The sequence below is a fragment of the Leuciscus leuciscus genome (genome assembly GCF_965113295.1).
Source record: "Leuciscus leuciscus genome assembly, chromosome: 8".
Classification (NCBI taxonomy): Eukaryota; Metazoa; Chordata; class Actinopteri; order Cypriniformes; family Leuciscidae; genus Leuciscus; species Leuciscus leuciscus.
Genome location: NC_138732.1, coordinates 442,988 through 453,666, shown reverse-complemented (window position 1 = coordinate 453,666; position 10,679 = coordinate 442,988). Strand labels below are relative to the sequence as shown.

The following is a 10,679-nucleotide window of genomic DNA, read 5'->3' as shown; positions in this document are numbered from 1 at the left end:
CTATCGCTTCCGACCGACTGTCACCTGCGCGTTCATGAGAGGGTTGAGTACGTTTACGCTTGAAAATTTAAAGCGTGACGTAAGCGCACCGAAAAACCGAATGTCGAATTATTTATTTTTTTATGTTTTCATTATTGCTTACAACAAAATACAAACAATAACATATAATAATAATAATGAAAAACAAACCATGCAGAAGAACAGACACCAGTTCTCGCGCGAGTTTCACATCAAACTCCCGTGAGAATGCAATGAACGCTTAAAGCTTCACCAAACGTGAAGCCATTCAAGCCGACCCTATGAAGCCGACTCTCATGCACTCGCTGGTGACAGTTGATCGGTAGCGAAAAGATGAGTAAATTATGAGAACATTTCTGGGTGTACTGTATTTTCTTTTAATACATAATACAGAATAGAAAAAGAGTCCTTCTTAAGATTAGGCTAATCAGTGGAACGATAGAAAAAGAAGAGGAGGACCAAGAGGGACAAAAAAGGACAAAACATGCTACTTTCTGTCAGGACTTTAGTATTTGAAATGAAAAGTTGATTTTTAAAAAATAATAAAGAATAAGAAGTGTAATATGTTGTAAATCTGTTTTGAAATAAGTTGTTTTTCAAATAAAGGTTTTCCAAGTGATGTCAGATTGTGTGTGTACATGTGTTTTTATTGTACTTACCCTGTAACTACATGAAACAAGAGGGTACGAAGCACCACTTTAATTTACAGCCCGCAATGTCACACTTAGGGCCAATCCCAATTCTACCCCTTACCCCTTCACTTACCCCTTCCCCTCTGTTTTGCGTGTGCACGTGAAGGGGTAGGGCTGTCTCAATTCTCTTTTGGTTGGAGGGGTAGGGGTAAGGGGAAGGGCCAGATAGCCCTTGAAACGAAGATTTTTCGGGACCACACTTCAAACGAAGGGGTATGAGAAATGTACCTGCATACACCGGCTACAGAGGCAACATGACTGCCAATAATCATTTTCTTTGTCACATTCAATCTTGTGTTCATATTTACGGTCATGTTCTTCAAAGAAACAGTTGCAAAAAAATCGTTAAAGTTCGTTAACAATATGACGCGTGTAAAAAGCAAAAGTTTGAAGCGAAGTGGACGCGCGAATGAGGCGAGTTCGCGTCCACCGCGCCACACTAAACGCCTCATTCGCGCCGCAAGACCTCCAGACGCGTGTAAACGCGTCTTTTAACATTGAAATCACTCGCGCCAGACGCTCTATTCGTGTTTGGTGTGAACGCAGCTTTTAGGCGTCGAAGATATCGTCATCTTCGTTTTTTTCTGCAAACTTCAGAAGAAAAATACAAAAAATAGCTGTAACTCACGCAAGACTACAGCTGACGATGGCATCTTGGAAGTTTGTGATAAACATTGGCGCATCTCCTGTGACGTAGGCGCTAGCGACGATGTATAATGACATGTAACGGTGTAGTAGTGGTGTCCCATTTCTTAGGGGAATATTTTCACCCCTACGCCTTGCCACTCTGTTTCAAGGGGCCAGGGGTAAGGGTTAGGGGTAGGCGAAGGGGTATAAAATAGAATTGGGATTGGGCCTTACCCTGTAACTACATGAAACAAGAGGGTAAGAAGCACCACTTTAATTTACAGCCCGCAATGTCATACTTACCCTGTAAGAAACAAGAGGGTAAGAAGCACCACTTTAATTTACAGCCCGCAATGTCACACTTACCCTGTAACTACATGAAACAAGAGGGTAAGAAGCACCACTTTAATTTACAGCCCGCAATGTCATACTTACCCTGTAACTACATGAAACAAGAGGGTAAGAAGCACCACTTTAATTTACAGCCCGCAATGTCACACTTACCCTGTAACTACATGGAACAAGAGTATATTTTCCTAGCATTAAAAAAAATAAAAAGTTGCAATAGTTTTACTTGCCTTGAAACTTAATCAGTGCACCTTTGCAATAATAACAAATTAGCCTACTTTATAAATGCACTGATATGTACCCCGCAATTTAAAAAAAGCCTTTATGTATTTTTATACACTATTATTACAAAAAGGTGCAGTGTATGTAGCCTACTCGCTAAATTGCTCCCAAAAGTAAGATTCTAAAATACTTAAATAATCTAAATAATTTGCCTAAATAATTTGTTATTTTCCTGGTTGTTACCCCTTTATTCACAAAACTTTACATATAATTCCCCTATACTTACACGTACATACTTTATAGGTACACTGTAATTACCAAAAGTTACACTGTAATTTCATTTTAATTACGCAGTATTTTCCTGGTTGTTACAACTTTATTCCCAAGACTTAACATATTGTTCCCCTATACTTACACGTAAGTACTTTATAGGTACACTTTAATTACCGAAAGTTATACCGTACTTTCATTTTAATTATGCAGTACTTTCCGGGCTGTAATCTAAAGCGTTACCGAAAAATCTTTACCAAAACCTTCAAACAAACTTTTTAAAATAATAAAAAGACTGCCTAACCTCACACAATTAATAAATAAGTGATCAACTGTCTCTTCAATTCCACAAAAAGGACATTCCCTCCCCACTGCTGGATTCAGGTGTGCCACGTGTCTGTTTGTAGCTATAGCACCATGAATAAGTCTCCACTGTAGGTCTGCTGTACGCTTCTCAATGGGAGGTTTGTACAGAGACCTCCAGGATCCTTTAAAGTCTGGTCCAAACACTTCTGTCCACCTCCCTGCTCGTACTCGTTTTAAAACAGTCTGATGGGCAACTTTAACGCAAGTAAAGTAGATTGCTTTTTTAGTTGTTTCACGAAACTGTCCCATCTCCGGGGTCTTAAAAGTTAATATTGTGTCAGCATCTTCATAATTTTCTTTTGCAGCTGCAGATACACTGATAGATGGAAACTGATAGTTTCTCCTCCACTCTTGAGCTGGTTGAGTTTCCAGTGCCTCCCTGCAGATTCCAGGCAATGCTCTCTGCACCTCCTCTAACACCTGCTGCAGAAGACGGAGAGATCGAACACCCGTCTCACGCTGTAGTACTGCAGCCGTCTTCCATCCGTTCAGGTCTCTCAGGTCTCCTATCCTCTTGAGTCCAGCTCCCGCAAGGCAGTTCATCAAGCTTCCCGATGACAGAGTTCTCGTTTGTATCAGCGGGTTATAAAACAATGGCTCCCCCATTATCCACTCCTTTGGTTCTGAAAGATCTCTGTTGATATTAAAATGATCAAGCCAGGCTCTCAACTTGACTGATAAAACAGGGTTAAATTACTCAAGTCCAGCTCTTTAAGGCTCAGTAAAAACAATTGTTTCTCGTAACCAAGACAAGATGCTGTCCTTAAAATAGCACAAGCAACACGAATCCATCCCAGATCTTCTTCATATAATATTCTTTGTGCTGTTTGCAGTCTAAAAGTCATAATCCTGCTTCTGATGTCTATCAGAGCTTGTCCTCCTTGTAAAGGCAGATATAAAGCGGATCCAGGAACCCAGTGTTGCCCCGACCAAAAAAAAAAATCCACATATTTCTTCTGTATAACTTTTATCAGTTCATTTGGAGGATCCAGCACATTTAGTCTGTGCCATAGCATGGAGGCGGCAAGGTTATTTGTAACCAAGACTCTACCCCTGTAGGATAGTTCAGGTAATAGCCAATTCCATTTAGACAACTTGGCTGACACCTTCTCCAGCATACCCTCCCAGTTTTTTTGTCTATAATTTTCTTTACCCAGAAATACTCCAAGAATTTTAATTCCCTCTGTATTCCACTGTAACCCCCCTGGAAGCTTAGGTGGCCCACCATTTTCCAAGGACCCACAACAAAACCCTCACTCTTTGCCCAATTTACTTTTGATGAGGAGGCTCTCTCATATAAAGCTAAACTTTTAGACAGTATCTGAATGTCCCCTTGTCCAGTAATAAACACAGTGACATCATCAACATAAGCATTACCATCTCCACCACACATATATCCCTGACGACGCCACTTTTAGAGCCCGGCCCACATACACTCACTCTTCAGGCACAACAGGTTTGCGGTGTGTTCAGGGCAGTGAATCAGAGGAAAGCAGCAGGCCCTGATGGAATTCCTGGGAAGGTGCTCAAGGCCTGTGCTGACCAGCTGTCTACTGTGTTCACCAAATTATTTAACGTCTCCCCGTCTCAAGCCACCGTCCCACACTGCCTGAAATCAGCAATAATAGTCCCCATTCCCAAGTCCACCACCATCAGCAGTCTTAATGACTACAGACCGATTGCACTAACACCTGTGGTGGCAAAATGCTTCGAGAAGCTTGTTCTAAAACACATTAAGGACTGCCTCCCCCACAGCTTCGACCCCTACCAGTTTGCCTATAAGGCTAACAGGTCTACCGAGGATGCTATTTCCACTGCCCTCCACACTGCCTTACAACACCTGGAAAAACCTGGGACATCAGTAAGGATGCTTTTTATTGATTTTAGTTCGGCCTTTAATACCATTATACCGGACATCCTCGTAACCAAGCTGGCCGACTTGGACTTTTCCCCCACCTTGTGCACCTGGATCAAAGACTTCCTCACCAACCGTCCACAGTCTGTCAGGATTGGCAACAGGAGTTCATCCACCCTGACGCTCAGCACTGGCTCCCCACAGGGCTGTGTGCTGAGCCCCCTCCTGTATACCATTTACACCTCTGACTGCACTCCCAAGCATTCCTGCAACACCATAATAAAATTTGCTGATGACACCACTCTCGTAGGACTCATCACTGGAGATGATGACACGGCCTACAGAGACGAGGTCCAGCGACTGACAGCGTGGTGTGATAGGAATAACCTCACAATCAACACTAAAAAGACTAAGGAGATGGTCATTGACTTCCGCAGGAGCAAAGCTGACCCCCTCCCTGTCTGCATAAAAGGTGACAATGTGGAGAGGGTGCCATCTTTTAAGTTCCTCGGCACCCACATCTCCAGGGACCTGTCATGGGCTGCCAATACGACTGCCCTAGTCAAAAAGGCCCAGCAGCGCCTCCATTTCTTGAGGGTACTGAGATGGAACAGGCTGCAGACCAATCTGTTGGTCTCCTTCTATCGAGCCACAATTGAGAGTGTATTGGTGCATGCCATCCCTGTGTGGTACGCTGGCTGTTCATTGGATGATAGAAGGAGACTACAGAGGGTCACCAGAACCGCGGAGAGGGTGATTGGTGGTCTACTCCCGTCCCTGGACTCCATCGCCAGTTCCAGATGTCTCACCAAAGCCAGGTCGATCATAAAAGACCATCTTCACCCCGACCATCACCTGTTCACTATGTTGCCCTCAGGGAGGAGGTTCAGATCCCTCAAAAGCAAGACCAACAGGCTGAGAAATAGTTTCTTCCCCTGGGCAGTCAGAACTTTAAATGAAGCAGACCACTGACTGACTTTGCACTCTTACAGTCGTTCTGTTGTGTGTCTGCACGCGTGTGTCAATGTTTTTTTTAACAATGATGCTGCTACTGTTGTCTATTTAATTTTCTTTTTATTGATTAATCTTTTTATATGTTTTTATCGTAGATGGTTATATTGCACCTGGGTGGCCCTGTTTGCAAATTTCGTTGGGCAGGAGACTGTCCAATGACAATAAAACTCTTGAATCTTGAATCTTGAAACAGAAACACTTGAACCATTAAAATCCCCTGGTATATAAAAACCTTTCAAATTATTTCTTAGTTTAATAAGCAAGGGCTCAATAACTAAGCTATATAGTTGTCCGGAAATTGGACACCCCTGCCTAATTCCCCTCTTCACAGGTATTGGACAACTCAGCCCCCCTCCAACCTTAAGCATTACTGAAGCCCCTCTATACAGTAATTTGATCCAAGAAATGAAAGTCTCCCCGAACCCAAATGCCTTCAAAACATTTAAAAGGTATTCATGACCCACACGATCAAACGCTTTTTCTTGGTCAATCGATAAGAAACCAATATTAAAGGTGCATTAAGCAACTTTTCATGTTAAAAATACCCGTTTTCTAACCCATACATGCTTAAAGGACAAGTTCGGTATTTTACACTTAAAGCCCTGTTTACAGATCGTATCTGATGAAATAGAACGGTTAAGATTAAAATTTGGACACATGCTCCTGTCCCGAGAATTTTAGGTTTATTTCGCTTTTGTGGACCTATTTTGCCAAACGCGTCACACCCGTGATTCTTCCGTTGAGAGCTTGAATAATAGACACTCCAGCCCAGTTGGTGGCGATAATGCACCTTTGCCAATTGCAAGCAAACCACGGGCATTTCATTGAATACACAGAAGAAGCAGAAGAAGAAGCGGCGGAGCAATACCGTAAAGGTGCTGCGGTCTCACAGCACGTCCTATTAAGTCAATGGAGTTGGACAAAAACTACGATAAAACCTGTTGGAATGCATCTTTTTCAGCGATTTTTGAGTGAACACCCCTGACCACTCGGTGAGTTTCACGTCTTTGTAAACGAAAGTTTAATGTGTTTTTAGGACGGAATCTTCCAGTGCACATAGACAACCATTGTGGGGGTGGGGGTGGGGGGGGGGAGCGAAATAAACCTAAAATTCTCGGGACAGCAGCATGTGTCCAAATTTTTATCTTAACCGTTCTATTTCATCAGATACGATCTGTAAACAGGGCTTTAAGTGTAAAATACCGAACTTGTCCTTTAAACAATTGCCTGATGGGCTGAATGAGCCCTTCTCTGATCACTGAGATTGTCTCTATAATCCTGTAAAGTAAAATAAATAAGATGGATTCGGGCCGGAATTTTAGACTGGGCGTGACGTCATGCGCGTTCACGGCACGCTCACCTGGCTGTCTGGCAGGTTTGTGTATTCGCCGCCATTCTCCGTAGAAGATGGATTCTAAGAGACCGGCTTGTAGTTCATTTCAAACACCAACGCAAACTCCACGTAAGATAAAAAAAAGAAAACTTTTGTCCGTGAGCGTGCACACTTCTGGCTGCAGTTTCGCTTGCCGCCAGAGGGGGCATAGTTCTGCAAAAACTCAGAGACTTGCGCAATGCACCTTTAAAATCATCATTCATAGAAAGGTCCATAACCTCTCTTATTATAAATAAATTATCCATTATTGTACGTCCTGGAACACAGTACGTTTGCTCATTCCTCACAATAATCCTCAAAAACTTCTTTAATCTATTTGCTAAACATTTAGACAATATTTTGTAGTCTTGGCAGTCCCCTGAGGTCGGCGGTATCGCCGGCGATACCAGCTCGCTTTTTTTTTTATCAGTTCAAAAGAGATTCATTTTACTCTGTTGACTTTGATATTACAAACACGTTTCATACATCAATCGATTCTGTTAAATGTGTATTATTTTTGTGTATACTCACAATAAAAACAAAGTGTTTTGCTTTTTCCCAAATAAAGAAAAATAAACACGAAGCGAGTTCTGCCTTCTCTCTGTCAGTGAAGTCCATTCTGAAACGCGTCCGAAAATGAACTGTAAGTTCTGTAACTCAGCGAATACTTCTCACACAGACACGTGAGATATGTCTTTATGAAGCTTGAAATCTCTTCTTTTAAACGAAGTAATTTATATAAAAAACAAATATTCTCAGCTTATGTAATCCATTTGAATGCAAGGAGAGGTACCATTTTTATGTTCTCCCTTCATTAACTTTAATGAGCTGAGGCCGCCCCGCCCCCGGCGCTATTCACAAGGTAAATAGTTTAGGTGATCTATTTGCATCGCACACGATCAATGCCATAAAAACACAGTCTCTTCATCAGATTCACTGATAGTTCATCGCGCTCCGAGGATGGCACGCTTCTCCGGTAAAGACGCCCTTCAGATGATTCTGGACAGCGAGGAAGAATTCACCTTTTCCTCAGAGGAAGATTGCAACTCGGACGACGAACGGGTGCATTTTCAAGAGCGAATTGATCCCGCCGAGGATACATGTTCTGAGTAAGTTGTTTACTGTTATATAATTATTTTTTTGATAATATAGAACTCATATGAATTTTCAGACTATATTTTGCCTAGTTTTGGCTAGCTTTTGACATCTTACAGGAACGATTGCCTTACAATATCCCTAACATTTGTGTATACGCTCAAGTGTAAACTTTTTTAAATGTGATATTTCTCTTTAAACATATTTGTATATTAAATATATTTCACTCAGTTTTGATTAGCTTATGACACTGGTTAAAATGCTAAAATACTGCCTTATGCGTAATGTAGCATGTTTGTGAATATCTGCTTAGGTGTAATGTCATTTAGTGCAAATATATTTCAGCCTCTGGTAAAATATGTGATAGGCTACTGTCTAAATACATTATATTTTTATATAAATGTTCGGTTTTGGTTAGCCTATGACAGTGTTTATCATGCTTCAATACTGCCTTATGCACAGATGTTTGTGAATACAGGTGTACATTTTTATAGCGATGTGTCGTTCGCGAACGATCCGTTCATTGCGTGCGTCACTAAATGCGTGCGGTGTATATCGCCCATCAACAGATACTCGCGGTGATGCGGTCTACGGCCCATAAATAGATATTTCTCCATCCTATGGCCCATCAACAAAACATTGTGTGTCCATAACCATCAATTGCTCATCAGTTTACTTTGAATAATGTATGCTAACAGTTTTATTTTGTTGTTGTTTTTTAGGAATGTGTCTTTATCAAGGTCTCCTTCTCCAGCACCCCGCAGAGGGCCACGCAGGTGTCGTTCAGTTCTCAGTGCGATGGAGAATCATACTGAGTAAGTGCATAGACGTAATATTTTACAGATGAAATGTAGCCTGATTGTGTTTACAGCGTCATAATATAAAAGTAGCCTACCTATTCTTGTGTGAAATGACAAAAAAGCGTTGTCTTTTTTTATCCATGGCCATTAGTGATCGATAATGATAATACAATTTCTTTAATTGTGTTATCAGCATGCTCACGTGTTTTTTTTGTGTGTTTTTTTTTTTACAGATGTGACAATGAACATGTCCAAGCACCTGTCCCGAAGAGAGCCAAGGTAAACAAGCAGGCAAGCAACAGGCAGTCCACTCTGGCATGGAAAACAGAGACTGATGTTGACATGGTTCCACAGACTGTGCGCTTCCGTCCTGCACGGGAAACTGGTCCGCAACTGAGCCCTGTTGACTCATATTCACCCATGAGTCTATTCAAACAATTGTTTTCAGAAAGTGCTGTCTCAACTCTGTGCCACAACACCAATGCCCAGGCTGCCAAGGCAACTGCAAAGGGCAGCAAATATAAATGGACAGATGTCAGCATCAGTGAGATGTATAGATACATTGGGTTGCTATTTTACATGGCCATGGTGAAGGTCAGCTCCATCAGCGACTACTGGCGGCAAAGCAGTGTTTTCTCCGTACCCTTTCCAGCTACAGTTATGTCCCGGGACAGATACCGCATAATTTCATGGAATGTGCACATGAGTCACCCAGATGCAGATATGGATAATGACAGAAAGAGGGGCACACCTGAACATGACCGTCTTTGCAGGGTCAAACCTCTCATGGACATTATTCGTCATGCTTGTAAATCCATCTATCATCCTAAAAGAAACTTAGCTGTGGATGAAAGAATGGTGGCATGCAAAGCACATACGGGTATGACGCAGTACATGAAAGCCAAGCCAACCAGATGGGGTTTCAAGTTGTTTGTTCTTGCAGACTCATCGAATGGATACACTGTGGACTTTTCTGTGTACACAGGAAAGAACAACTTTCCCACAGGCCATGGACTGTCATATGATGCTGTAACATCTCTTTTAGACCACACATTTTTAGGTTCTGGGTACCATGTGTACATGGACAATTTTTATTCAAGTCCAAAGCTCCTCAAAGACTTGTTTGCAATGAAGTTTGGTGCATGTGGGACTTACAGGGACAACAGGAAGGACTGCCCTCGGAATGCAGCTAATTCACTCATGGGCGTAGGTTTAGGGGGGGACGCTAGGTACTAGTCCCAATCAATATTTTGAGATGACAAATTTGTCCCCACCAATATTTAGCAAGCTCCTTTGAACTGCTATTTGGATCGATTCCAACGGCCACACAACGACAGTACAAGAAACGCCGTAATTTGATTGGCGGCGGTGTATCTGACAGGCTACACGTGCGGGCCGGGACTACTTTTGTGCTTGCACTGGCAGCGTGTGTGTGTGTGTGTGTGTGTGTGTGTGTGTGTGTGTGTGTGTGTGTGTGTGTGTGTGTGTGTGTGTGTGTGTGTGTGTGTGTGTGTGTAAGAGAGAAAGAGAGAGAGAGAGAGTGTGTGTGTGTGTGTGTGTGTGTGTGTGTGTGTGTGTGTGTGTGTGTGTGTGTGTGTGTGTGTGTGTGTGTGTGTGTGTGTGTGTGTGCGCGCGTCGACAACGCCGACGGTAAGTTACCAGGGCTGTCTCTCTGCCACATACAAAGGCCAGAGTAAAACATTTTAATATTCCGTTTTTTGCCACTTTTTGTACTTTGTAGATAGATCAGCTATGCCACCCAAGAAGAAGAAAGGGGACATACGAAGCTTTTTCATAAAGCAGAGTGTAAGTAGGCAAAATAACTAGCCACACAAATAAACTAGCAGTAGTAGTGACTGACCAGGCTTTCAAATGCAGATTCTACTGTGGAAAATAGTATTGATTGGTGATAGTATGTGTTACCATGTTGTTACAGTTAAACCTAGCAGCAGCAATCTTTCAACTAAGGTTAAGAGTATTGATTAGGCTGTTCAGCACTG

General features: G+C 42.3%; 1 protein-coding gene across 1 annotated transcript in view; it reads left to right on the top strand.

The window, feature by feature from the left end:
• Positions 1-10,188, top strand: part of slc2a9l2 (solute carrier family 2 member 9, like 2) — a 177,799-nt gene extending 167,611 nt beyond the window's left edge. The window contains exon 14 of the transcript XR_014207956.1: positions 10,105-10,188. The gene's annotated coding sequence lies outside the window, so the exon portion shown is untranslated. The remainder of the gene's footprint in view (positions 1-10,104) is intronic.
• Positions 10,189-10,679: the final 491 nt, after the last annotated feature.